General features: G+C 47.5%; 1 protein-coding gene and 1 pseudogene across 3 annotated transcripts in view; both read left to right on the top strand.

Annotated features, from left to right (window-relative positions):
• The window catches only part of LOC143933920 (uncharacterized), a 325,420-nt gene that overhangs the window by 268,683 nt on the left and 29,079 nt on the right, over positions 1-27,658 (top strand). The window lies entirely within an intron of this gene.
• Positions 19,694-20,130, top strand: LOC143933192 (small ribosomal subunit protein uS8 pseudogene; annotated as a pseudogene).

Genomic DNA, 27,658 nt, shown 5'->3' with positions numbered 1-27,658 from the left:
TGCATTGACCCATGTCCCCTGGGGCAGGAGCCAGGTCCCCAACCCCTTTTTAGGACAGTATCTTGCATATTAGCCGTTAAAATTAGCACTTTTAATTTCGAACGTTCGAGTCCCATAGACTTCAATGGGGTTCTAAAGTTCGTACGAATTTGGGGTCCGTTCGAAAGTTCTGGTGCAAACCGAACCGGGGGGTGTTCGGCTCATCCCTAGTGGCCAAGTCCGTTCATTCGGATAGTCCATCAGAACTCTGTCAGAACTCTGTCAGAACTCAGTCGAAAGTCTGTCGGACCTAGTCCCTCGAAAAGTCTGGTCGTGTGTATGCGGCATAACAGAGGCATCCAGGACAGAGTAAACAGATCAATGGGCTGCACTAAAGGAATCAGGCTCAAAAGGTAAATGAAAACATATATATTTATTAAGGATAAAGACACACGTGCAAACCAAACACAGCAAACAATTAACAAGGAAGAATGCAAATAATACACAGCAACCCCAAAACCCTAACCTAACTAACTAGCTAACTAACTATATATACACATGGAAAGGGAACACATATATAACAAGGCAGGGATGAGAGACAAGGGGAACAGGAGGTCTGGTGGAGGAAGCAGAAGCAAGGGGAGCCAGGGCAGGAATCAGGGGACAAGTCTCAGGAACTAGGTTCAGGAAACAGAGTCCAGGGCAGGAAGCAAATCAGGAACAGGTTTCTGGCAACGGATCAGATCAGGCAGGGACAAGGCTTGCAGGAAGGAATTCTGAAGCAATGAGCCTCAGTGAAGGGCGGGCTTATATACTCCCAGCAATTCCACATCAGGTGCAGCTAGATCACTAGAATGTCCATTTGCTGGGAGACACCCACTGGTGACCACCAGAACTGCAAACTTTGATGGCGAAAGAAACAGTGACACCAGCAGGCGATCCAAGCAATAACACTGTTCCTGACAATTGTCCCCACGGCTGATGTTGATAACTCAATATTTATGTCAAGGTAGACATAAAACAGACAGCTTGCATATCAAACAAACGAGCGTTCCGCTCGTATCACGGACGTCACTTCCGGTGTCCTAGTTCCTCCTATTCCAACGCGTATCGTCACCTATCACGTGACTTCATCAGGGAATGGGATATAGGTTTACGGAAGTGTCTTTTATACTAACATGTATGGTGGCCATTATTCCGGAGCCTCCCATAGAATAACATTGTCGCTGCCATTTTTTAGTGGATCAGGCTACAACCGCGGCCATTTTTTATATGACCAATTTTCCAGCCGTTTTCCCGAAGCCATCCCACAACTCAAAATCTCGTGGCCAGTTCCAATTAGACTACATCCGCGGCCACTTTTCCTATGACTAAATAATATAGCAGACATTTTCCCGGAGCCGTACATGGATAGACATCCATGCAGACATTTTCCTAAGGCTACGGTTTCGCCCGTAATGGTTTACTATACATCCAAACAGATATAGATATCTTGTTCTTCTCTAATATAGATATCTTATTCTTCTCTAATAAGTCTGGTTAGAATAGTTCCTACCCATGCAATTTTTCTCAATGATTTTCATCCATATTGCCGGAACCAAATATTACATTAAAAAACGCAAGCAGTTTGAAATTACTTTTTTTCTGTTAAATGTCATTTTGTGCAGGGACTGTTCTAAACACAGGAAATACGTGGCACTTCACAGGCATACTATAGACATCCCCCAGGCACGATATTTAAAGGAATATTTCACTTTTTTTTTTTCACTTTAATCGTCATTAAAATCAGTGCTCCCGCCAAAACGGCCATTTTAAAAAAACATTTTAGACATTGACCCATGTCCCCTGGGGCAGGAGCCAGGTTCCCAAACCCTTTTTAGGACAGTATCTTGCATATTAGCCATTAAAATTAGCACTTTTTATTTTGAAAGTTCGAGTCCCATAGACTTCAATGGGGTTCTAAAGTTCGTACGAATTTTCGGTCCGTTCAAAAGTTCTGGTGCGAACCGAACTGGGGGGTGTTCGGCTCATCCCTAGTAGGGAACACCTGAATCCGAAGGCCTAATGGACAGACTTTCTCCTATACATACAATTTAAAATATTGGGTATGCCAGTGCAAGTGGGACTTCTTTTTTAAGAGGTTACACATTCTGCCCAAGAAGGTTTTAATGTCATCATCCGTTTTATGACTGTTCAGGCATTCAGCCTGAATAGTAGACATAAAATCCCCCCAATCTGACCGTAGAGCATCCATATTGGCCTCGCTAATGGCCTAAGAAGCTACACACTTAAATATTGTCTGCTCTGATAGATTATGAAGAAAAGGCCAGAAAGTAAAGAGTAAGGATAGAACGTTGCATATAATTTGATTATTGAGAGGGATATAAAGTACAATGCATTTAACCAAAGAATAGAGAGGCAATAAAAATTGTTGGTCCGAACACCCGGGTGTGTTATCCACCCAACTATTATTAAAGATAATAATGCCCCGAAAAGTATTAGTACACTAAATAATGAGGGTCCCATGTTAACAAGGACAAAGCGAAAAACTCATATGGGGTTTTACTCCAATAATCACCCATGAGCAGAAAGAAAGAGGGACTATAAGGGCCGGTTCACACTGGTACGCGAGGCGAGGCGACACGGCTCGCCTCGCCTCGCTCCCGCAAGTCGCCCCCATTCAGTACTATGGAACCGTTCTGAGAGGAGCGACTCGAGTCGCTCCGACTCAGAAAAAAGGTTCCTGTACTACTTCGGGGCGACTTCGGGGGCGACTTGCATTGACTTCTATGCAGAAGTCCTCTGCAAGTCGCCGCTGAGCTCCCCGCAAGTCGCGGCGAGGTAAGTCGGAGACGCCTCGCCGCGGCTCGCTGTGTGAACCGGCCCTTACGGTACCCAGTTAAGGTAGTCAAAAGATACTATAAAATTGACATTTATTCGAAAATGTAAAAATAAACAAACACAAATGACCAATATAATACAGACAGAAAAATTCATACAAAAGGATAAGGTTTACAATGTTTGCAGAAAATCCCACAAGGGGAACAAACAGGGTCCTATGGAGTGAACGTTTTGCTCAACCGGTTTTGCGGCTTGATTGCCGCTTCATCAGGAGACGCCACTTATATAATCTGGTATAAGAAAAAAGATTGCTTTAAACAATGCAACAATTACATGACATGTTTACATTACATCGCAATAGCAGCACATTCATTTGTTATTTTTACAATATTTACAACAAGCAATATTTGGAGCATTGCATATCAACCTTAATGACTCACCCACAATCAACCTTAGGCAATCGCGGCGGCACAAAATGAGACACCCTCCATTGGGGTGGCCCCCTAGGGGCGGACACGGGGGCAGGGCACAAAGGACCAAAACCAGCTAAAGATAGGATAATAATAATGTTCAAAAGGTTTGGCTATTAATGGTCAATCAATAATCATTAGAGTGCCCGAAAATAAGATGTATTGTGGTAGGAGATAAATTAATAGTTAAGTAAAAGCGTCCCCAAACCAGACAGAGAGTCCATATGAATAGTGAAATAAGATAAAATAAATGGTGGTGGTAGGAAGATATCCATAAAAAATGCATACCACCAGCAAAAGTTGAAGACCATAGATGGAGCAAAGTCAAAAAAATATGCCTGCAGAATGGTCTCAAATAGGTTCAAGGTGTATGGCAGGTCAGGAAGGGAACATCCTAATAACAATCTAGAAAGACAATGCCCGAGGGCATAAAAAGTAACAAGTAGGTAAGCATCCAAAAGCGATAGAGAAACAGAGCCAAGGTCCAAAAACAAATGCTGGTAAATAAAACAATTGTACCTGTCAGTGGTTCTGTACGTCCTGTGCCATTCAACGCCACTCTGAGAAATATTCCCAGAGCGGCGTCTAATATGCCCCCAACCTGGAAATACACAGAGCGTCACTAGCTCCGTAACGTCAGCTGTGCAAAGTAGTGCGCGTACATGGCTCATCTCCAATCGGCAGCAGGGCTCTGTGATTGGTCCTCCTGATCACATGATGGCTGTATCCAATCACAGCCATCATGTGATGTAAAAAAACAGCCGGTTGCTAGGCAATCTGCTCTCCTCTCCTCACACGAAAGTTGTCGCTGAGGAGAGGAGAGCAGATCGCTGCAGCTGGCTGGTGATCAGTGAGTATGAGCTGCTGTTTTTTACAGCTTTTTACTCAGTGATCACCAGTCTATTGTAAACACACAGTGTAAACACACATGCCCCCACACAATGTCTCCAAAACACACATGTCCCCTACATATATCCAACTAAAATCACATGTCCCAATGATTATCTGCACACATATGTCCGTGATCAACTGCACACATCTGTACATGATCATTTGCGTACATATGTCCGTGATCACACAAACCAATTATTATACACTTAACGGAATTTTTTTTTACGAAGAACATGTAGCAGAATACATTTTGGCTTAAATTTAAATTTGTGACAAAATTCGATTTTATTGGATTTCTTTTAAAATAGAAAGAAGAAAATATTGTTTTTTTCCCAAATTTCTGCGCTTTTTCCGCTTATGTCGCAAAAAATAAAAAATAGAGTCGTGAATAAATACCACCAAAAGAAAGCTCTATTTTTGCAACAAAATGATAAATATTTCATTTGGGTAAAGCGTAGCATGACCGCGTAATTTTCATTGAAAGTGCAAGAGCGCTGAAAGTTAAAAATTGGTCTGGGAAGGAAGGGGGCTAAAGTGCCCTGTATGGTAGTGGTTAAAGAGGAAGTAAACCCTGTTGGGTTTACTTCCTCTTTCATTCCCTGCAAAGATAAAGCATAATGGACTACTATGCATCGCATAGTAGTCCATTATGTGTCACTTACCTGACACAGGAGCCAGCAATGTCACCGCTGTCCCCTGTAGTCCGGCGCATCCATGTTGTCGGAGGGGTCTCGCAGCTCCGCCGCTGTCATTCGGCAAAGCCGCGATGACATCACTCCCGTGCATGCGCACGGGAGCCGACACGCGCGGCAGCTCCGTTCTTGGAAATGCCGCGCTCAGTGCGCCTGCGCCGTAGACAGCGGTGCCTGTCTTCGGGCAAATATCTCCTAAACCGTATAGGTTTAGGAGATATTTCTTGGACCTACAGGTAAGCCTTAATCTAGGCTTACCTGTAGGTCAAAGTGTGTTGTAAGGCCTCATGCACACGAGACGCAGTTAAACGCGCGTTCAGATGCAGTTGGACAGTTTTTTCAACTGCACCTGAACTCATTCAATGTTATCCTATGTGTCCATGCACACAGTCTCGTTTTTTTCCGTTTATATGCAGTTGCGTTTAATCTCGTTTTTCCAGAAGCAAAAAAATGCGTTCAGAAACAAAAATTTCTGCGTTTCAGACGCAAAACGCGGCAAAACGCGGCTAAACGCGGCTAAACGCGGCACCCGCGTTTAGCCGCGTTTGCGTTTATATGCATTTTTAAAGGTGACCTTTTTTTTACATTAAAAATCTCAAAAATGATTGCAAATGATGAAAAACCATTAGAAAAATATTTTAAACAATTGCAATTGCAAGTGGACAATCCACAACTTGTGGCAAGTGACGTGGCAAGTGGACAATCCACAACTTGTAGCAAGTGACATGGCAGGTGGCAAGTGACGTGGAAAGTGGACAATCCACAACTTGTGGCAAGTGACGTGGCAGGTGAAGTGGCAAGTGACGTGGAAAGTGGACAATCCACAACTTGTGGCAAGTGACGTGGCAAGTGACCTGGCAGGTGACGCGGCAAGTGACTTGGCAGGTGACGTGGCAAGTGGAAAATCAACAACTTGTGGCAGGTGACTGGCATGTGACGTGGCAAGTGGACAATCCACTTGTGGCAGGGGACGTGGCAAGTGACGTGGCAAGTGGACAATCCACTTGTGGCAGGTGATGTGGCAAGTGACGTGGCGAGTGGACAATCCACAACTTGTGGCAGGTGATGTGGCAAGTGATGTGGCAAGTGATGTGGCAAGTGGACAATCCACTTGTGGCAGGTGACGTGGCAGGGGACGTGGCAAGGGACGTGGCAAGTGGACAATCCACAACTTGTGGCAGGTGATGTGGCTGGTGACGTGGCAAGTGGACAATCCACATCTTGTGGCAGGTGACGTGGCAGGTGACGTGGAAAGTGGTGTGGCAAGTGGACAATCCACAACTTGTGGCAGGTGATGTGGCTGGTGACGTGGTAAGTGGACAATCCACAACTTGTGGCAGATGGCATGGCAGGTGACGTGGAAAGTGGACAATCCACATCTTGTGGCAAGTGACGTGGCAGGTGATGTGGCAAGTGACGTGGCAAGTGGACAATCCACAACTTGTGGCAGGTGACGTGGCAGGTGATGTGGCAAGTGATGTGGCAGGTGATGTGACAAGTGGACAATCCACATCTTGTGGCAAGTGACGTGGCAGGTGACGTGGCAAGTGACGTGGCAGGTGACGTGGCAAGTGACATGGCAAGTGGACAATCCACATCTCGTGGCAAGTGACGTGGCAGGTGATGTGGCAAGTGACGTGGCAAGTGGACAATCCACAACTTGTGGCAGGTGACGTGGCAGGTGATGTGGCAAGTGACGTGGCAGCTGACGTGGCAAGTGACATGGCAAGTGGACAATCCAAAACTTGTGGCAGGTGACGTGGCAAGTGACGTGGCAGGTGACGTGGCAGGTGACGTGGCAAGTGATGTGGCAAGTGGACAATCCACAGCTTGTGGCAAGTGACGTGGCAAGTGGACAATCCACAACTTGTGGCAGGTGACGTGGCAGGTGACGTGGCAAGTGAACAATCCACAACTTGTGGCAGGTGACGTGGCAAGTGACGTGGCAGGTGATGTGGCAAGTGACGCGGCAAGTAGACAATCCACAACTTGTGGCAGGTGATGTGGCAAGTGACGTGGCAGGTGATGTGGCAAGTCACGTGGCAAGTGGACAATCCACAACTTGTGGCAGGTGATGTGGCTGGTGACGTGGCAAGTGGACAATCCACAGCTTGTGGCAGGTGGCATGGCAGATGACGTGGAAAGTGGACAATCCACATCTCGTGGCAAGTGACGTGGCAGCTGACGTGGCAAGTGACGTGGCAAGTGGACAATCCAAAACTTGTGGCAGGTGACGTGGCAGGTGACGTGGCAAGTGATGTGGCAAGTGGACAATCCACAGCTTGTGGCAAGTGACGTGGCAAGTGGACAATCCACAACTTGTGGCAGGTGGCGTGGCAAGTGACGTGGCAGGTGACGTGGCAAGTGATGTGGCAAGTGGACAATCCACAGCTTGTGGCAAGTGACGTGGCAAGTGGACAATCCACAACTTGTGGCAGGTGACGTGGCAGGTGACGTGGCAAGTGAACAATCCACAACTTGTGGCAGGTGACGTGGCAAGTGACGTGGCAGGTGATGTGGCAAGTGACGCGGCAAGTAGACAATCCACAACTTGTGGCAGGTGATGTGGCAAGTGACGTGGCAGGTGATGTGGCAAGTCACGTGGCAAGTGGACAATCCACAACTTGTGGCAGGTGATGTGGCTGGTGACGTGGCAAGTGGACAATCCACAGCTTGTGGCAGGTGGCATGGCAGATGACGTGGAAAGTGGACAATCCACATCTCGTGGCAAGTGACGTGGCAGGTGATGTGGCAAGTGACGTGGCAAGTGGACAATCCACAATTTGTGGCAGGTGACGTGGCAGGTGATGTGGCAAGTGGACAATCCCCCACTTGTGGCAAGTGACGTGGCAAGTGGACAATCCACAACTTGTGGCAGGTCCCGTGGCAAGTGACACGGCAAATGCAAGTGTACAACTGCTCTCTATGCTGCTGCTGCTCACTCTGATCAAAATAGCAGAAATAGTTAAAAAAAATGCTTTGAGAGCTTGGGGAGGGTCTACATGATGTTATCTTTATAAACGCGTTTAAACGCAAACGCGTCTAAACGCGTCTAAACGCGTCTAAACGCGGCATGCAAACGCGGCAAAACGCGCGTTTCTAAACGCGCGTTTCAGCTTTTTTTTAACAGAGGTTTCATCTGCGTCTCGTGTGCATGAGGCCTAAGGGTTTACAACCACTTTAAATACCTTGGGCTGGCTCCATCCTGTCATAGCACAAGACTGCCAGGAGATGTCTTCCCACTGAGAGCCTCTGCCATAATGAAGGTTCATAGCTCCCTTATATAGCCAGGGTGTAGCAAGATGGCCGTCGATGGCTTCACGAGGCTACTGAGCATGTGCCTGTGACATCACACCCCCTGTGATGCAGCTCTGCCTCTGCAGGAAGTAAAACAAATAAAGTAGAAGCGCACAAAGTGCCGAGACATACACAGAGTGAGGGGAAGCATGTGGATGCCGTTTTACAGCCACTCCAAGCTTCTAGCTATTACAGCTATCGCCATGTGAGTTATTTAGCCATAGTCACTGCTAGGCAGAACCAGCTGGGGAAGCATGAACCTGAGGAAAGCCCAGACAAGAAGGGGCTGTCTCAAACAAGGAGCAGAATATGTGCAGACTCCCAGAGGGAATGCCTGGGCTCCTAAACCCCCAAAAAGATCCACACAAAAACGGGTTTCCAAACTTATTGGCACCTTTAGCAACCTAAGTATTGGGACTCCATATACAAGGGAGCATGAACCTGCAATGGTGTACCAACATAGTGGTATGGTAAGGGCTGTAACTGTAGGTTTAAGGACAGAAGAAAGAAAGAATGGCAAAATGGCGAATGGGGGGGGGGGGGCTGACTCTTTATTTATAGAGTTAAATTAGTCCTGTGGGTTGGTTGGTGGCGGGGTAATCAACCATGTGTATGCTGCCATGAAGGCACCAGGAAAAATAATCACCAGCAGGGGGAGGACAGAGAGACAAGACACCAAAAATTTGTGTCAGATTCCCATTAGGAGCAAATAATAAACTGCTCCACTGGCTATCTCAGATACACAGCCAGGCCACAGTGCACCACTGTCAGTATCACCTGCAATGAAAAGAGGGGACAAGAAGTGCACATTAGCTCGGGGCCAATGGACCATTCCATTGGCTCTTCCGCATGAGCACTATGGTGCTCGCATAGGCACAGTCTATCCACAATGTCAGGGCTGAATTGTGGAAGTATCTGCGCACTAAAAGGTAATAAATTCTTATAAGCGTAATAGCTTGCTACATAACCAGTGTACTGGTGAATAAGGATAGGGGCGGCACAGTGGTGTAGTGGTTACCACTCTCACCTAGCAGTAAAAAGGGTCACTACTTTGAATCCCAACCACAACACTACCTGCCTGGAGTTTGCATGTTCTCCCTGTGCCTGAGTGGGTTTCCTCCAGGTACTCCGGCTTCCTCCCACACTCCAAAGACATGCAGGTAGGTTAATTGGCTTCTGCCCAAAATTGGCCCTAGTATATAAATGGGGACCTTAGATTGTGGGCTTCTGGAGGGTAGGGACCAATTTGCGTGTGCAATGTACAGAAATAGGGGTAGACACTCACACAGGTTAAACTGGATGGACTGGTGTCTTTATTCAACCTTACTAACTATGAAACTATGATGAGCTCTAACGTGTTCGCACACTCCACGTGCAGAGCCCACCAGGAAGTCTGCGCACATTGCCCCAATGTGCGGCTGCAGAAATGGGACATTTCTCACTGCCTTTGATTAGCGCAGAGCTGCATCAACTTCCTGCCAGGCTCTGCAAGTGGAGTGTGCAAACACGCCGGAGCTCATCCCTACTGGTGAATAGATAAAAACATAAATGTTCCTACCGTACATTCAAGCTGAAGGGAACTATTTTATTGGATATATCTACTGAGTAAACATACGTTGGCTCAAAAGTATGGGGGAAGATGTTATATATTGTAATGTTCGGGGGACCAGGTAGATCGCAGGACACAGGCTTTTCATACAACAAAGGGTTTATTAACTTAAATAGTTTTACAGCAGCCAAAAACAAAAGGAAAAAGGGTTTGTAGTCTCACCGACTTGCAAAGTCCAGAATAGCTGTCCTTATCAAAACAGAGCTTGATCTTGATGGCAGGTAGCTTCCCCTGCCAGGAGCCTTTCAAACAGGACACTGCTGTCCACTTCAGTTGCTGCAGTCCAAAATAAACACCATCCACCATGTCTTCTCCACTCCTCCACACCACTCTACCACTTCCTGTCTTGTTTTTTAAAGACACTCCCTTAACAGGTGGGTTAATCAATTTTATTCATTTAAAAAGACCACAACCCAAACAGAGGGGAAATATAGCGTCCTTCCAGGACCCAGCCACGGCGTCCTGTACATATCCCCCCCCTGTGCCCCAACGCCAAGTAGGTGGAGGCAACAGTGGAGCTCAAACAATGGACTCGGGAGAGGGCATCTGCATTTTGATGCAGTCTCCCGGGCCTATGCTCCACTATAAATTTAAATTCCTGGAGTGCCAGGAACCACCGGGTAACCCTGGCATTAGTCCCTTTTCCCTGTCTCAGCCATGTTAAAGGGGCATGGTCAGAAATCAACCTAAACTTCCTCCCCAAAAGGTAATATCTGAGGGATTCCAGAGCCCACTTAATGGCCAGACACTCTCGTTCAATTATGGCATAGTTTTTCTCCGCTGGTGTTAACTTCCTGCTGAGGAAGACTACCGGGTGTTCCTCGCCATGAATAACCTGTGACAACACCGCTCCCAACCCTACATCGGAAGCATCAGTCTGGACAACAAACTCTTTTGAAAAATTAGGTGCTACCAGGACAGGGTGTTGGCACAGCGCCGACTTGAGCTCCAAAAAAGCCTTCTCAGCGTCTGCATTCCACTCCACCATGACCGATTTCCGACCCTTAGTCAGATCGGTCAACGGAGCCGCCAACGTGGCAAAGTTGGGTACAAACCTCCTGTAGTATCCCACCATGCCCAGTAATGCACGTACCTGCTTTTTTGTGAGGGGGCGGGGCCAATTCTGTATAGCCTCTATCTTGTTGACCTGCGGTTTCACTACCCCTCTACCCACGATATAACCTAGGTATTTCACCTCCTCCATTCCCAAAGCACATTTTTCAGGGTTTATTGTAAACCCCTCCTTCCAAAGAGAGTCCAGCACTGCCTGCACTTTGGGCAAATGTGATTCCCAGTCTTTGCTAAAAATGACTATATCGTCCAAGTATACTGAGGCATACTTCCGGTGAGGTCGTAAAATCCTATCCATTGCTCTCTGGAACGTGGCTGGAGCAGTTTGCAATCCAAAAGGCATCCTTTTGTACTGAAAACTCCCCTCTGGGGTAGAAAAAGCAGTTTTCTCTCTAGCAGCCTTAGTCAACGGTATTTGCCAATACCCCTTGGTAAGGTCTAACGTAGTGATATACCTGGCTGGACCTAGTCTCTCGATAAGCTCATCTACCCGGGGCATGGGGTAGGCATCAAACCGGGAAACTTCATTAAGTTTCCGGAAATCATTGCAGAATCGCAGAGTCCCGTTGGGCTTCGGTACCAACACAATCGGGCTCGACCACTCACTCTGCGATTCTTCAATAATCCCCAGGTCTAACATCTTTTTTTACTTCCTCTGAAACGGCCTTCCTTTGAGCCTCTGGGATGCGGTAGGGCCGGACAAAAACTTTGACTCCTGGTTCTGTGACAATATCATGCTGTATGACACTAGTGAGCCCTGGCAAGTCTGAAAATTTTTCTTTATTTCTCTGCAAGAACTCCTTTGCCTGCTGACTTTGGGTTTTAGACAGGGTATTTGCTACTTGGACACTCTCCACCCCAACCCGAGGCTCAAGTTTTGTACTAGCCAGGGAGATCACTGGTTCCCTGTCTGTCCAGGGCTTTAGCAAGTTTACATGATATATCTGGAAGGGTTTCCTCTTGCCTGGCTGGTGGACTCTATAATTTACCTCTCCCATTTTTTCTACAACCTCGAAAGGGCCTTGCCATCTGGCCAAGAACTTACTTTCCACAGTGGGAATCAACACTGCTACTCGATCCCCCACTTGGAAGTTCCTAATTTTGGCTGCCCTATTATAGACCCGTCGTTGAGCCTCCTGGGCTTTTTGTAAATGTTCCTTAACTAGCAGCATTACAGTTCGGATCCTCTCCTGCATTTGAGAGACATATTCAAGAACACTTTTATGCTGAATTGGTTCACTTTCCCATTCCTCTTTAACAAAGTCCAGTAATCCACGAGGTCTCCGCCCATATACCAATTCAAAAGGCGAAAACCCAGTGGAGGCCTGGGGCACTTCTCGGATAGCAAACAGGAGAGCTGGTAACAGGCAGTCCCAGTCTTTCCCATCCCTTTGTACCACTCTCTTGAGCATAGACTTAAGGGTATTATTAAAACGTTCTACCAATCCATCTGTTTGGGGATGGTAGACCGATGTGCGCAGCTGTTTTATCCGGAACAGTTTGCATACATCAGCCATAACCTTCGACATAAACGGGGTTCCCTGGTCTGTGAGAATTTCCCTGGGAAAACCTGTCCGTGTAAACAACTGGAATAACTCCCGTGCAATAGCCTTAGAGGAGGTATTCCGCAGGGGTAGCGCCTCAGGATATCGAGTGGCATAGTGGAGGATCACCAGTATGTAAGAATGACCTCGAGCCGACTTTACCAAGGGACCCACTATATCCATGGCTATCCTCTCGAATGGGACCTCAATTATGGGCAGAGGGACCAACGGGCTCCGGAAATGGGTCGCCGGAGCGGTCAACTGACAGGTGGGACAAGAGGTACAGTATCTCCTTACCTCTGCTTTCAAGCCTGGCCAGTAAAACCGGTCGGCGATCCGTGCCTCCGTCTTTTCAACTCCCAGGTGTCCCCCTAAAACATCATCATGGGCCAGGTCCAGGACCTTGCGTCTATACTGTTGGGGTACCAATAATTGTTCTACCACATTTTCTCTCACTTTAGTAACCCGATAAAGCAATTCATTACATATTGAAAAATGTGGCCACCGCTCATTAGCACCTGGCTCTTGGGGCTCCCCATTTATTACTACAACCTGTTCCCGTGCCCTGGCCAAAGTGGGGTCCTGCATCTGGGCAGTACCAAATGCCCCCTGGGGAACACCCAAATCTGGCAAGTCAGGGGTAGAGGCCATTTCCTCATCCTCTTCCCCCAGCATTACCTGAAGCGGGGAAGGTTCCCCCCTCAGTGTTCATGTAGGTCTGAGAACCCCACATATTGACATCCTTAACAGTATCAGCACTATTTTCATCATTATTAACCAAAGTCTTGGCGTTTTTATCAACTGGGTCCATATTACGAATATGTGGCATCTCAGGGCTATTACCCTCAACAACAGGAACAGAGGTACTAGTTTCTTCCCAGTCTCTGGACCTGTCAGATAGTTCTCCTTGTCTCCAAAGTTTTGCAAATAATGGACAGTCACGTCCTATGATAACATCATGTACCAAGTTCTTTTCCACCCCCACCTCTTGAGTACCAGTGCCACATGCTGTGGAGATGGACACCGAGATGAGAGGGTACTCTCTAGTGTCACCATGAATGCACACAACCCGCAAAATTTTGCTTACCGGACCGATCTTCCCAATTACTCTAGGGTGAACCAGGGTTACCATGCTTCCAGAGTCCAGCAAAGCCTGTGCAGGGTGGTGGTTCACTTAGACTTCACACTCAAACTTCCCCTCTCCAAGGTCAAGATGTGTTGTACACGCTTTATGGGCATAAAAAGACCCCCTCCGAAGAACCCCGCATTCCATGGGTTCTTCCTGCAATGGGCAGTGGGCCCGGGTATGGCCCCAGGCATGACATCGCCAACATTGTACATCCCCTCCTCTCCGATCAGGAACAGGTCACTGAGGGGGTAACGGGTGTGACTCTTGGCCTTCCGGGGTGTTGGTTCCAGGGCTCCTGGGGACATCCTTTCAAAGGGCGGCAGTTGGTCGGAAAGGCCTTGGCAGACTGGGCCCTTGACGCTTGGCGGGGCCAAGCAGATCCTCCACCACTGTATATCGTTCCACCATCTCGACAAGGTGGTTCACGGTTTTGGGGTCTCCATGGCTGACCCACCGTTGAAGGTCGTCTGGCAGTGACCTTAAGTATCGGTCCAGCACGACCCGCTCCACAATTTGGGGGCCAGACAACACTTCGGGCTGTAGCCATTTTTTTACAAGTTGCACCAGGTCATGCATTTGAGATCGCGGTGGCCGGTTTGAACGATACTTCCATTGGTGCACTCGTTGGGCCCGAACATCCGTAGTCACTCCCAACCGAGCCAGTATTTCTGCCTTTAGTTTTTGATAATCTTTAGCATGTTCTGGTGGTAGGTCAAAATAGGCTTTTTGAGGATCTCCGGTGAGGAAAGGAGCAATTAAGCCGGCCCACTGGTCCTGGGGCCACCCTTCTCTCTCTGCCGTCCTCTCAAATGTTGCCAGAAACGCCTCTACGTCATCACTTAGGGACAACTTCTGCAAGAAATGGCTTGCCCTTATGGTCACCTGGTTGCCAGGGGCAACGGCCACTTGTTCACGGCCCTGAGAAAGCTGCTGCACTGCTTCTTTTAAAGCAGTTATCTGAGCCTGCATCACCCCTTGTTGGGTCGCTTGCTGGGCTGCTAACTGGGCCACCAACAGGCGAGTATTTTCTTGCTGCAGAGCCAGCGCTTCATTGTGGTGCGTTTTTTGTACCTCCAGCTGGGTTGCTAAGCGCTGATTAGCTTCCTCATGGCGAGTCTGCGCTTGCATATTAGCCAAGGACAGCTGTTTAATTAGCTCCTCCATTGTTTTTAGCTTTCAACAGTTGTGCAACTTTAACCCAGGACATAAATTCACTGTACTGTCCCTTTAAATGTCAGTTCAAATCCAATGCAAAAAAAAATAAAAATAGCAAGAAAAACGCCTGTTACTTTGTCCTGCCCGCATTCGAGCACCACTTGTAATGTTCGGGGGACCAGGTAGATCGCAGGACACAGGCTTTTCATACAACAAAGGGTTTATTAACTTAAATAGTTTTACAGCAGCCAAAAACAAAAGGAAAAAGGGTTTGTAGTCTTACCGACTTGCAAAGTCCAGAATAGCTGTCCTTATCAAAACAGAGCTTGATCTTGATGGCAGGTAGCTTCCCCTGCCAGGAGCCTTCCAAACAGGACACTGCTGTCCACTTCAGTTGCTGCAGTCCAAAATAAACACCATCCACCATGTCTTCTCCACTCCTCCACACCACTCTACCACTTCCTGTCTTGTTTTTTAAAGACACTCCCTTAACAGGTGGGTTAATCAATTTTATTCATTTAAAAAGACCACAACCCAAACAGAGGGGAAATATAGCGTCCTTCCAGGACCCAGCCACGGCGCCCTGTACAATATATATATATATATATATATATATATATATATATATATATTTATTAGCAGCACCTTTTTGTGCATGCTGCACACTACTTGGAATTTACTTTTCTACATAATTAACACATATGAAGCCCACTCACACCACTATCTGGATCTTTGTAATTAGTTTTCTTGGGGATCATGTTTTATGCATGCGGTCCCTCTTCTGCGGGTCCCTTCCACAGCTCCCAGTACAGACAATTGGCCACATCACAAGAAACCATCTCCTGCGGTTCTGTTCAAAGACTGGATTGCTGACATCCCTCTGGCTCCTTATCCTGCTTGCTGTTGCTCTACTTGGATCCCTGACTTCTGGCCTGGCTGATTACCCGATCCTGGAATCTGGCTATGCTTTGCCAGAACTACGCTTTCTCTATTTACCTTTTTATTTTTAGTTAATAAACAAGTGTGATTTAATTGTACTTCTGTCTCGGTCTGAATCATGGTTTCTGACACAAATATGGCTGCTGCAGTCCCTTTTATACCCTACCCAGCATGCACTGCATATCAAAGTGTTCATGGGTAGGTCACACAGACTCCTGGGTAGATGAGGTCAAATGACCAAAGTAAACACAGTCACTTCCTGTTATCTTTCCAACACCATAGAAAAGAAAAATAGCTAAAGTCCATTTCCAGTTTTGGTCACTATATGGCATCCAATACTAGTGAATAACATTGTCCATAGATTTACATTGTACTTCACATTAATACACAACTATATCCCCGCTACATACTCCCCCCACTTGAACTCTTTGGTCCCCAAAGAGGCTTTGCACTTCATCATCTATTTGTCAGGAACCATGAAACAGACAGAGACAGAAGTACAATCTAAGCACACTTGTTTAATAATAAAAAATAAAAAGATACATAGGAAAAAGCGTAGTCAAGCAAGCCAGAGTCCAGTAGCCAGAACGGGTAGTCAGTCAGTCCAAAGTTCATAAGCCAGATCGGGTAATCAGCCAGTCCAGACGTCAGGAATCCACGGAGAGCAACTGCAAGCAGGATGGAAGCCAGGAGGGATATAGGCAAGCCAGTCTTGAAACAACAGCAGGAGATGGTTCCTAGAGATGTGGCCAAACGTGAAGGCAAAGGAGAAATGAGCTGGAAGACTTATATATAGGCAGGCCAGACGAGCATCATCGGAAACAGCTGGTAACTGAAGAGAGAGAAGAGAACTGGCATTTAGCCGACAGCTGAGCGGCCAGCCCAGAGGAGGAAGGGCTAAGCCAGCCCTGACACTATTTGACTATATAAAACGGACAGAGGAGCCTCCCACCAGTTGTCGTATGGTGGGGAGCTGTCCTGTGCACTCACAGCTGAGATTACCATGTTAGGTACAGATGTGCCAAGGGGTGAGGTGGGGTTGTCCCCTACTGAATCAGTTATAGGGAGACCAGGCAGTTCAGAGTTTATTTTACTGACGTACTGCGATGACCCAGAACATTTGCCCAATGTGTCATAAGTCAGTCTGCGGCGTGGGCGAATGTCTCTCTTTTCTCTTGGAACTCTTGGGGTTTCCATTTCCAACTGACAGGTATCTCTAATTCCTTTTTCAGTCTCAACCAGTGGAGAGTAACTAGGAGTATCCAGCTCTTCAATAGGGTCAACTGCTGGCACAAACTCTGGAGCCTCTGCTCTAAGAGTTTCAGTATGACCTTCCTCTATTTCAGGGAGGACCTCCATATCAATTTCTGGAGCCTCCGTGGGCCACAGCCAACTCATCCCTAAGTCTTCATCTTCTTACTCCAAGGTCTTTTGACTGAGATCTGGTTGTCGGCCTACTGACTTCACTGGATGTGGATGGGAATTCCTTCTCCATACTTGTCTTAATCGCCTCTGTAAGGGACAACAGGTGGTTCCGGTGCCAGGTTTTCACAGGTCCAGTGCTCCCCACTGGTTTGATTTCGTATACGGGGATGCCTAGGACTTTTCCACACACAACATAACACTGCGATTTCCAGCAATCGGCCAGCTTTTGCTTCCCTGGAATGCCCAAATTTCTCAGCAGTACATGGTCACCTATTTGAAGATCTTGAATCTTCACTCTCAAGTCAAAGTTCTTTTTATTTCTGCTCTCCCTGGATCTTGAAGTAGCTTGGGCCTGCTCATATGCAATTTGCAAGTTCTTTCTCAGTCTGTTCACATATCCTTTGTGGGAAGACTCTGAAGTGTGATCCAGAGAGGTTCCAAAAGCCAGATCCACTGGTAGCCGGGCTTCTCGACCGAACATTAATCGATAGGGCGAGTAACCTGTGGCATCACATTTGGTGCCGTTATAGGCATGGACTAATGCAGCGATGTGTCTACTCTAGTGGGGCTTCTGTTCTGTGGTCAACGGTACGTGACCATATGCTGGGTACCAGCATATTCAGGAGGGTCCAGTCAAACCATTCTGGCTGAAGATCCCCTTGTGGGTGATAGGGGGTGGTCCTCGACTTCTGTATGCCCAATAGCCCCAGTAGTTCTTTTATTAGTCTACTTTCAAAGTCTCTTCCCTGGTCTGAGTGTATCCTTTTGAGGTAATCCATAATGGATGAAGAACTTCCAGATGGCCTATTGGGGCAGCCCTCTGTGGCAGCGTCTTCCGTTGTATACACCTAAGGCGGGAATGACAGTAACTCTCTACCTCTCTCCTCATGTGAGGCCAGTAAAATCTGTCTTTCAGGTGTTCATGTAGAGCGATTAGTACCCTCTCTCTGTGTTTCTCTGGTAGGAGAAACTGTCACTTTTCTTCTGAATCGTCGGAAGGGCTTTTTCGGTAGACCACTCCCTGTTGCAGCTGCAACCGATCCCATTCCTTCATCAGCAGCTTGGCTTCCTTACAAGGACTCTTCTGAAGTACATTGGGTTGTTGACATTCCAATGCCTTCTTCACTAGTCCACACAATGGGTCTTCTTCCTGATCCTTCCTAAGATGCTTCCTGGACACCTTGGGAAGGCCTTCTTGCACTACTTGAGAGACATTACAATAACATCTGGGGACTCCTGCTGCAGACACACCTACATCTTCGGCTCTGGCCCCACCTTTCCCATAGTGACTAGTCCCCTCACATAGGGCTCTGACTCCTTCAGGAGTGAGTTGAGTCCAGTCTTCTGGGGAATTCGGGGGGTCGTGAGGTCTTCTGGATAGAGTGTGCGCATCACAGTTACCAACTCCTGGTCTGTATTTCAGGCTAAAGGTAAAAGCCGAATGGGCTGCGAGCCACCTGTAGCCAGTGGCATCCAGCTTAGCAGTAGTGAGAGAGTTGTTGTCCATCTTCACTACAAACTCAGCCCCGTAGAGGTAGTCTTTAAGCTTGTCTACCACTGCCCACTTCAGGGCCATGAACTCCAGCTTATGAGTTGGATAGTTCTTTTCTGCAGGAATCAGGCTTCCACTCACATAGGCGACAGGTCGCAAAGACCCTTCGTGTTCTTGGTAGAGTACTCCCCCAGTCCATCTCGACTGGCATCCACATGGAGCTCGTAGAGCTTGGTTGGGTCTGCATACGCCAACAATGGAGCAGTGGTGAGGCTTCACTTCAGCTGTCTGAAGGCCTCTTCACACTCTGAGGTCCATTAACTTTGGATGGACTCTTTCTTCTTCCTGGGTCCCTATTTTGGCTTCCCAGGCCATTGTGAGTCTTCACCAGACTCTTCCTGGTTCCTCAAGAGCTCAGTGAGGGGATGGGCTATTTTTGCAAACCCTTCCACGAACCTTCTGTAGTATGAGCAGAATCCCAGGAATGACCTGGGTTCAGTCATGTTGGAGGGCCTGGGCCAAGAAGTGACAGCCTCTAGCTTCTTCGGGTCCCTCTTTGGATGCAACATGTCCCAAGTAAGTCACTGAGGGTTGGTAGAATTGATACTACTCCATGGAAAGCTTCAAACCCTCTTCGTGGAGTCTCTTCAGGACCTTTTCCAGATGTGCCTCATGCTCTTCCAGCATTCTCCCGAAGACTATTATGTCATCCAGGTAAACTAGCACTTCTAGACCAAACCAGCACCTAGATAGAGAGCACTGACACCACACCATCACTGTGAAAGAGAGTACTGACACCACACCAGCACCGAAATAGAGAGCACTGACACCAGCACTGATACCAGCAACTCGCTGCGGGACCCAAAAATATGACACCGCTCAACCTCTTCAAACAGGAGAGTACGGGCATATAGTACGGTGTGCTTTTTTTGTACAAGGAAGTGAGCCAAAGGTAGAAAAAAGGTCCGTATGCTAGATTATATACATAGTTTATAGAGTTATGCATATACATGGTCTACTGGTCACATGTGTTGAATTCCTCCGAGATCCATGCCTCATTCATTTTTATAAATGTGAGGTAGTCAATATTGGCGTGAGGCTATTATCGCCGGCATCCCGCCGCTCAGTGTCTCACCGCTCTGGGTGCCGTGAAGCAGAGACTTGGCGCTCCCGGCAGAGCTCGGCACCATGGTGCGCATGAACGTGCTTGCCGATGCTCTTAAAAGCATCAACAATGCCGAGAAACATGGTAAGCGCCAGGTTCTCATCAGGCCGTGCTCAAAAGTGATTGTGCGATTCCTTATAGTGATGATGAAGCATGGCTACATTGGTGAGTTTGAAATAATTGATGATCACAGGGCCGGAAAAATTGTTGTCAATCTTACAGGGAGACTTAATAAGTGTGGTGTCATCAGCCCCAGATTTGATGTGCAGTTAAAGGATCTGGAAAAGTGGCAGAACAATCTCCTGCCTTCACGTCAGTTTGGGTATATTGTACTTACAACTTCCGCTGGCATCATGGACCACAAGGAAGCAAGGCGAAAACACACAGGAGGCAAAATCCTGGGATTCTTTTTCTAAATGTTAAAGCAGGCAGAACAATTAAACTGTTATCAAAAAATATATATATATATTGGCGTGAGCTAGGCAAGTGCGCTTATTGGTCAAGATCCCCCCTGCTGCGCTGAACATCCTTTCGGACAGGACACTGGATGAGGGGCAAGCCAACAGTTCCATTGCAAATTCGGCAAGCTTTGGCCAGAGGTCAAGCCTGCATACCCAGTAGCCCAGGGGTTCATCACTTGTCAGAGTGTCCATATTGGCCATTAACCCGATGTAGTCGGACACCTGTCGGTCTAGGCATTCCCTGATGCTGTATCCAGATGTGACCTGTCAATGGGTCGGCTGAAAGAATGATCTCATATCAGAAGTGACCAACACATCTTCAAACCGCCCTCTTCTTGCAGGCGCTGTTGGATTGGTACCCGCAAATCTTTCTCTGGGAGTGGGAATTCCTCTGCCAGCGCACGCAAAAGCAGAATGCAGCATTTCTTGAAGCAAGGCCTGGAAGTGCTCCATTCTGACAGCCCTCTGTGATGGTGGTAACATTTCCGCCATTTTGTGTTTGTACCGGGGGTCTAAGTATGTTGCCACCCAGTACTGGTTCTTGACCCTTATGCTTTTTATAAGGGGGTCCCTGTTAAAACACTGGAGCATGAAGGCCCCCATTTGCACTAAACTGGAAGCGGTGTGGTGGCCTGGCTCCTGCTCATCATCCAGGATAATGTCGTCCTCCTCGTTATCCTCTCCCCATCCACGAACAACAACAGGGATCCCAGAAAGGTTTAAAGCATGCTCTTCTTGCTCAACCTCATCCGCCCCGGCACCATCCTCCTCTGACTCCTCTTCAGACTACTGTTGTTGACTTGTCTCAGATAGAGTAGCCCCCCCTGGGAATTCATCCAGCATTGCGACTTCCTCATCTTCCTGCTCCTCCACGGCTTGATCAATGACACGACGCAATGCACGCTCCATAAAGAAGGCATAAGGTACAATGTCACTGATGATGCCATGGCTGCGACTGACCAGTTTGGTGATCTCATCAAATGGCCTCAGAAGTCTGCATGCATCGCGCATGAGCAGCCACTGGCACGGTGAAAAAACCAAGCTCCCCAGAACCTGTTCTGCCGCAGAGTTCGTTCGTACAGTCGTTAACTGCACGTTTCTGCTGGAGCAGCCTATCAAGCATATAGAACAGGGGTAGGGAGAGCCATGAACGTCACATATTTTAAAATGTCATTCCGCAAGAGCCATACAATATGTTTAAAACAAATATTTTTTTTTAATCGATTAATCGACTCATTTCAATTATAACTGTAATATCCACGTCATCTCCCCACTGTGATATCCACATCTCCCCTACGATTGTCTGCTTGCTTACCAGTAGACTGGCAGGTAGATCCACGAGCAGTTGAGGTGGGGGATGATGACATCAGCACTCCGCTCACCTAGGCCGCCGCCGGGTGTACCAAGATGGCCGCAGCTCCGGAGCTAGGCCGAAGCTGCGGCCTTTCCTATGGGTTCAATTCACGGATCGGCACACCACGCAATCCGCGGATTGAGAGGTGAGAGCCAGATGCAGCCATCAAAAGAGCCACATTTGGCTCGAGAGCCTTAGGTTCCCTACCCCTGATATAAAAGGTTGAGTTCCATCGCATCGGGCAATCGCAAATAAGACGTCTGACCGGCAGATTGTGTCGCCACTGAATGTCAGCAAGGCGAGCCATGGCCGTGTAAGATCTGAAATGGACCGAGATTTTCCTTGCCTGCCGCAAGATGTCCTGGACCTCAGGGTATTTGAGAACGAATAGCTGCATGACCAAGTTTTAGACGTGTGCCATGCATAGCACATGTGTAATTTTGCCCTGTTTCAATGCGCTAAGCAGATTGGCACCATTGTCACACACCACTTTACCAACTGTCAAATTGAGCAGTGTTAGCCACTGATCTGCCTGTGAATGCAAAGCTGAAAGGAGTGCAGGGCCACTTTGGCTCTTGGCTTCCAGGCTCAACAGACACAGCACAGCATGGCAACGTCTCACCTGGCATGTCGAATAGGTTCTGGGGATCTTGGGCAGCGTAGCAGAAGAGACGCTAGCAGCGGAAAAGGAGGAGTTAGCCGAGGAGCAGAGGAAGGATGGAATAGGAGGAGGACAAGAAGACCCAGGCTTGCATGCAAACCGTGGCGGTAAAACCAAATCTACATGGGTGCCATGGGTTACATGCTTGTCAGAAGGTTCACCCAGTGGGCAGTAAAAGTTATATACCTTCCCTGCCTGTGTTTGCTAGACCACGTGTCTATGGTCAGATGTATCTTGGCACCAACACCGCATGCCAGAGATACTTTCACTTGCTGCTGAACATGGCCATATAGCTCTGGGATGCCCTTCTGTGAGAAATACTTCCTTCCTGGGACTTTCCATTGTGGTGCTCCAATGGCCACAAATTTTCGAAAGGCCTCCGCGTCCACCAGTTTATATGGCAGTAGTTGGCAGGCTAACAGTTCTGACAAGCCAGCAGTCAACCGTTGGGCAAGAGAGTTAACCGACGTCATCATTTTTTTTACGTTCGAACATTTGGCCCACGGAAGCCTGCCTTTTTCCAGAAATACGTGAGGACGGCATGATGGAAGGTGGAGTGGAGGACAATTCTGAGGAGAGAGGAGAAGGAGAAGTAGAAGATGAGGCTGGACGGTGAGAGCCTGGAGTGTGGCTTTGTGGGTTCTGTTGCCCCCACTGGGCTCAGTGATGGCAGCTCATGTGCCTTCTTAAGGCGGTTGTCCCTAGGTGAGTGTTGGGCTTACCGCGACTTATGCGTTGACTGCAAAGGCTGCAGATGGCAACACTATTGCTAAAAAAAAGCCCACACTGTGGAGCCATGTGCTGGCGTCCTGGGAGCGCCAGATGTGATCGTACATGGTTGATGCCTTGCTCCTGATACATTAGCAGTCTGGTTTGTCCCTCCTGTGCAATGTAAGTTCCGCCTGCTTCTCCTCCCTATCTGTTGGTCCATATCTCCCTCTGAACTCCCCTCCTCTTCCTCTCTTGTGGGCACCCACGTGACATCACTAGACACGTCATCATCAACGTCACCTTCCCCACCACTATAATTAGAGATCTCAGAGTAGGCAGCAACACCGGGGACCAGCCTCCTCCTTGGGCTGATCTGGGTACTGTCGTCAGACTGCTGAGTGGCGGTTGTTGCTACCTTCTCTTCCTGATCCAATGCCAAGAGTGGCTGCGCATCACAATGTCTTGTGATGGATAGGAAAATAATTCCTGTGACTCAAGCGGAGGGTGTATGGTGGTGGTGGGGTTGGTGGTAGTGTCTTTGGGGATGCACGCAGCAGAGTGTGAAGAAGAGGGTGCAGATCGAAAGGATGAGGAGGGTGCAGAAGAGTAAGGCTGAGTGAGCCCCTCAACCAAGTCTGGTGCGTCCTTTGACGTAATCAAATGCACCTTCTGCAATTTGCCACTTTGGCTCAAGCCTGTTGCTCCTGCCCTACCCCTACCACCCCTGCGGAAGGGCCTGCCTCTTCCTCTGCCTGTCATTTTTTGTGACAACAGTCTCCAGAGAAGTGCAGTATATGTGGAAGAAGGTATATAACACCCAGCTTCAATTTGTCTTTTTTTGGGGGGGCCACTGGTCTATCACACTAGTTATAATACTTTTTTCTAATTGCCTTTGTCACTCTTTGTAGTATCGCTGCAGAACCACTCAGCAGTCAATGCTGCACAGTGGAAATGCGCTATACTATGCTTTCTATATTTGAAAGTATTTTTATACGTGCATTACACCCCTATATACTGCACACCAAATAGGACACCTATACCAGTCCTTAAATGGACCTTTGTAGACCTAATAGTAGCTAGCTAGTAGCTAGTGAATTGCAGACTGTCCCTGCTCCAAAAACCAAACTGTCCCTCCCTACACTGAGAAACGACAGCTGCAGAATTGGTCAGCAGCACTGCATGCAGTGCACTTTAACCACTTGCCGACCGCCGCACGACGATGTACGTCGACAGAATGGCACGGGCAGGCATAAGGGCTTACATGTACGTCCTTGCCTGCCCGCGGGTCGGGGGCCCGATCGGGCCCCTGCCCGGTGCCTGCGGCGGTCGGTATTCGTTCGGGAGCGATCCCGGACGAGGGGACGGCCATTCATTCATGGCCACCCCCTCACGATCGCTCCCGACTAATGAAAATGTCCCGTGACATCACTTCCTCTCCTGTAATGTAAACACAGGAGAGGAAGTGATGTATTCTCTCCTCCGTGTCGGTATTTTTCGTTCCGGCACCGAGGAGAGAGCATCGGTGAGTTGCACAAGCACTACACTACACAGTAGAACATGCCAGGCACACTCACATCCCCCTTTACCCCCCAATCACCCCCCAATTACCCCTGCCCCCCCAGTCACAGTGACACCAATTGCTTTTTTTTTTTTTTTGCATTGGTGTCATTTGTGACTGTAATAACTGTTAGGGCAGTTAGGGTTAGCCCCCTTTAGTTCTAATGTGCCCCCCTAACCCCCCCAATAAAGGTTTAACCCCGTGATCACCCCCCCTCGCCAGTGGCACTAAGGCTGGGTTCACATTGCAGCGGTTTATGAGAACGAATGTGATTCGCACCGCACTGCAGTGCAAATCACATCCGATCTCTGTGCAATTCGAGTTCAGCCATACAGATAGTATGGCTGAATTCGTGTCGCACCCGCCGCACCCGCCGCAAACTCGCACGGGACCCTTTTTTTGGTCCGCAGCAGAATCGGATCGCATGGGTGTTCACACCATGCGATCCGAGTTTGCAGATCGCACTGCGATATGCGAACTGATCTGGGGGTGTCATTAACATTTCACTGACACTCCCAGCAGTTCGCATAGGGCAGTGTGAACTGCCGCCGGGAGGCATGTGATGCGGGAACCCGCCGCGCATTCGTGGCGTTCCCACATCGCTCCAGTGTGAACCCAGCCTAATAAGCGATCGTTTTTCTGATCACTGTATTAGTGTCACAGGTGACGCTAGTTAGGCAGGTAGGTATTTAGGTTCGCCGCAGCTTTTTATAGCGCCAGGGACCCCCATATACTACCGCATAAAGCCCCCTGATTGCCCCCTAGTTAACCCTTTCACCAGTGATCACCATATAACTGTTACAGGTGACGCTGGTTGGTTAGTTATTTTTTTTTATAGTTTCAGGGCACCCGCCATTTATTACCTAGTCTCACTAGTGTACCCCTAAATTTAGGGGTGTCTACTTTCCAAAATGGGGTCATTTGGGGGGGGGGGTTTGTGCCATCTTGGCATTTTATGGCCTTCAAAACTGTAACGCCCTTAGAAAGCCTGAAGGCGGTGCTTGGTTTTCGGGGCCCCGTACGCGGCTAGGCTCCCAAAAAGTCCCACATATGTGGTATCCCCGTACTCAGGAGAAGTAGCAGAATTTATTTTGGGGTGTCATTTCACATATGCCCATGGCATGCGTGAGCAATATATCATTTAGTGACAACTTTGTGAAAAAAAAAAAAAAAGTTTGTTATTTTCCCGCAACTTGTGGCAAAATATAAAATATTCCATGGACTCAACATGCCTCTCAGCAAATAGCTTGGGGTGTCTACTTTCTAAAATGGGGTCATTTGTGGGGGTTTTGTGCCATCTTGGCATTTTATGGCCTTCAAAACTGTAATAGGTAGTGAGGAGTGAAGTCAAATATTTACGCCCTTAGAAAACCTGAAGGCGGTTCTTGGTTTTCGGGGCCCCGTACGTGGCTAGGCTCCCAAAAAGTCCCACATATGTGGTATCCCCGTACTCAGGAGAAGCAGCAGAATTTATTTTGGGGTGTCATTTCACATATGCCCATAGCATGTGTGAGCAATATATCATTTAGTGACAACTTTGTGAAAAAAAAATAAAAAAAAATTAAAGTTTGTAATTTTCCCGCAACTTGTGGAAAAATATAAAATATTCCATGGACTCAAAATGCCTCTCAGCAAATAGCTTGGGGTGTCTACTTTCTAAAATGGGGTCATTTGTGGGGGTTTTGTGCCATCTTGGCATTTTATGGCCTTCAAAACTGTAATAGGTAGTGAGAAGTGAAATCAAAAATTTACGCCCTTAGAAAGCCTGAAGGCGGTGCTTGGTTTTCGGGGCCCCGTACGCGGCTAGGCTCCCAAAAAGTCCCACATATGTGGTATCCCCGTACTCAGGAGAAGCAGCAGAATTTATTTTGGGGTGTCATTTCACATATGCCCATAGCATGTGTGAGCAATATATCATTTAGTGACAACTTTGTGTAAAAAAAAAAATATATATATATTTTGTCATTATTCAATCGCTTAAAGCAAAAAAATAAAATATTCAATGGGCTCAACATGCCACTTATCAATTTCCTTAGGGTGTCTACTTTCCAAAATGGGGTCATTTGGGGGGGTTTTGTACTGCCCTGCCATTTTAGCACCTCAAGAAATGAGATAGGCAGTCGTAAACTAAAAGCTGCGTAAATTCCAGAAAACGTACCTTAGTTTGTAGATGTGACAACTTTTGCGCAAACCAATAAATATACAATTATTGACTTTTTTTTTACCAAAGACATGTGGCTGAATACATTTTGGCCTAAATGTATGACTAAAATTGAGTTTATTGAATTTTTCTAATAACAAAAAGTAGAAAATATCATTTTTTTTCAAAATTTGCGGTCTTTTTACGTTTATATCGCAAAAAATAAAAATCGCAGAGGCAATCAAATACCATCAAAAGAAAGCTCTATTTGTGGGAAGAAAAGGACGCAAATTTTGTTTGGGTACAACATTGCATGACCGCGCAATTACCAGTTAAAGCAGCGCAGTGCCAAATTGTAAAAAGACCTCTGGTCATTTACCAGCAAAATGGTCCGGTCTGAAGGTGGATAATATACTTTCTATATTTGAAAGAAAGTATATTATACGTGTATTACAACCCTATATACTGTACACCTATACCATACCAGTCCTTAAAGGGACCTTTGTGGACCTAGTAGCTAGTGAATTGCAGACTGTCCCTGCTCCAAACACCAAGCTGTCTCTGCCTACACTGAGAACTAACTTTACAACTCTACTGACCTCCTCTTCATCTCAGGCCTCGCCAGGGAGCTCAATTGCCACGCTCGCTTCTGAGCGTGCACCTTCCACTTCGCACCACTGGACCACTGTGGTGGGGTCCATACTGGCACCAAAGGGGCGGGCTTGTTTACAGAGTGACAAGATCCCGGACAACGCCCCCACGTGTAGCACTGACCCCCAAAGGAGCTGCTGATTTGAATTGGGCCTGCACTCTACTGAGAAACCCCCCTTCTGAATGACTCTGTCCCTTTGGCACAGCTGTGGTGCAATAATAATACAGTACAGTGTAAACAGTATAATGTACCTGTGTCTATCCCTCAGGATCCTCTGGCTCCACCTGGTGGGGAAAGACAATAAACCACACACTTGTACTCTTAAACAGGAATACTTTTACTGAAAATATAGCAAATAGGTGGTTACAGAGTTTGCACTATCGTTCCAACATAGAACGTCAGCACAACATAAGTCAACAAGC

This window comes from Lithobates pipiens, unplaced genomic scaffold (assembly GCF_037356315.1).
Source record: "Lithobates pipiens isolate NorthernLeopardFrog02 unplaced genomic scaffold, aLitPip1_a1.2 Scaffold_27, whole genome shotgun sequence".
Lineage (NCBI taxonomy): Eukaryota > Metazoa > Chordata > Amphibia > Anura > Ranidae > Lithobates > Lithobates pipiens.
Note: the sequence above shows the minus strand (reverse complement) of the source record. Positions and strands in the feature narration are given on the sequence as shown.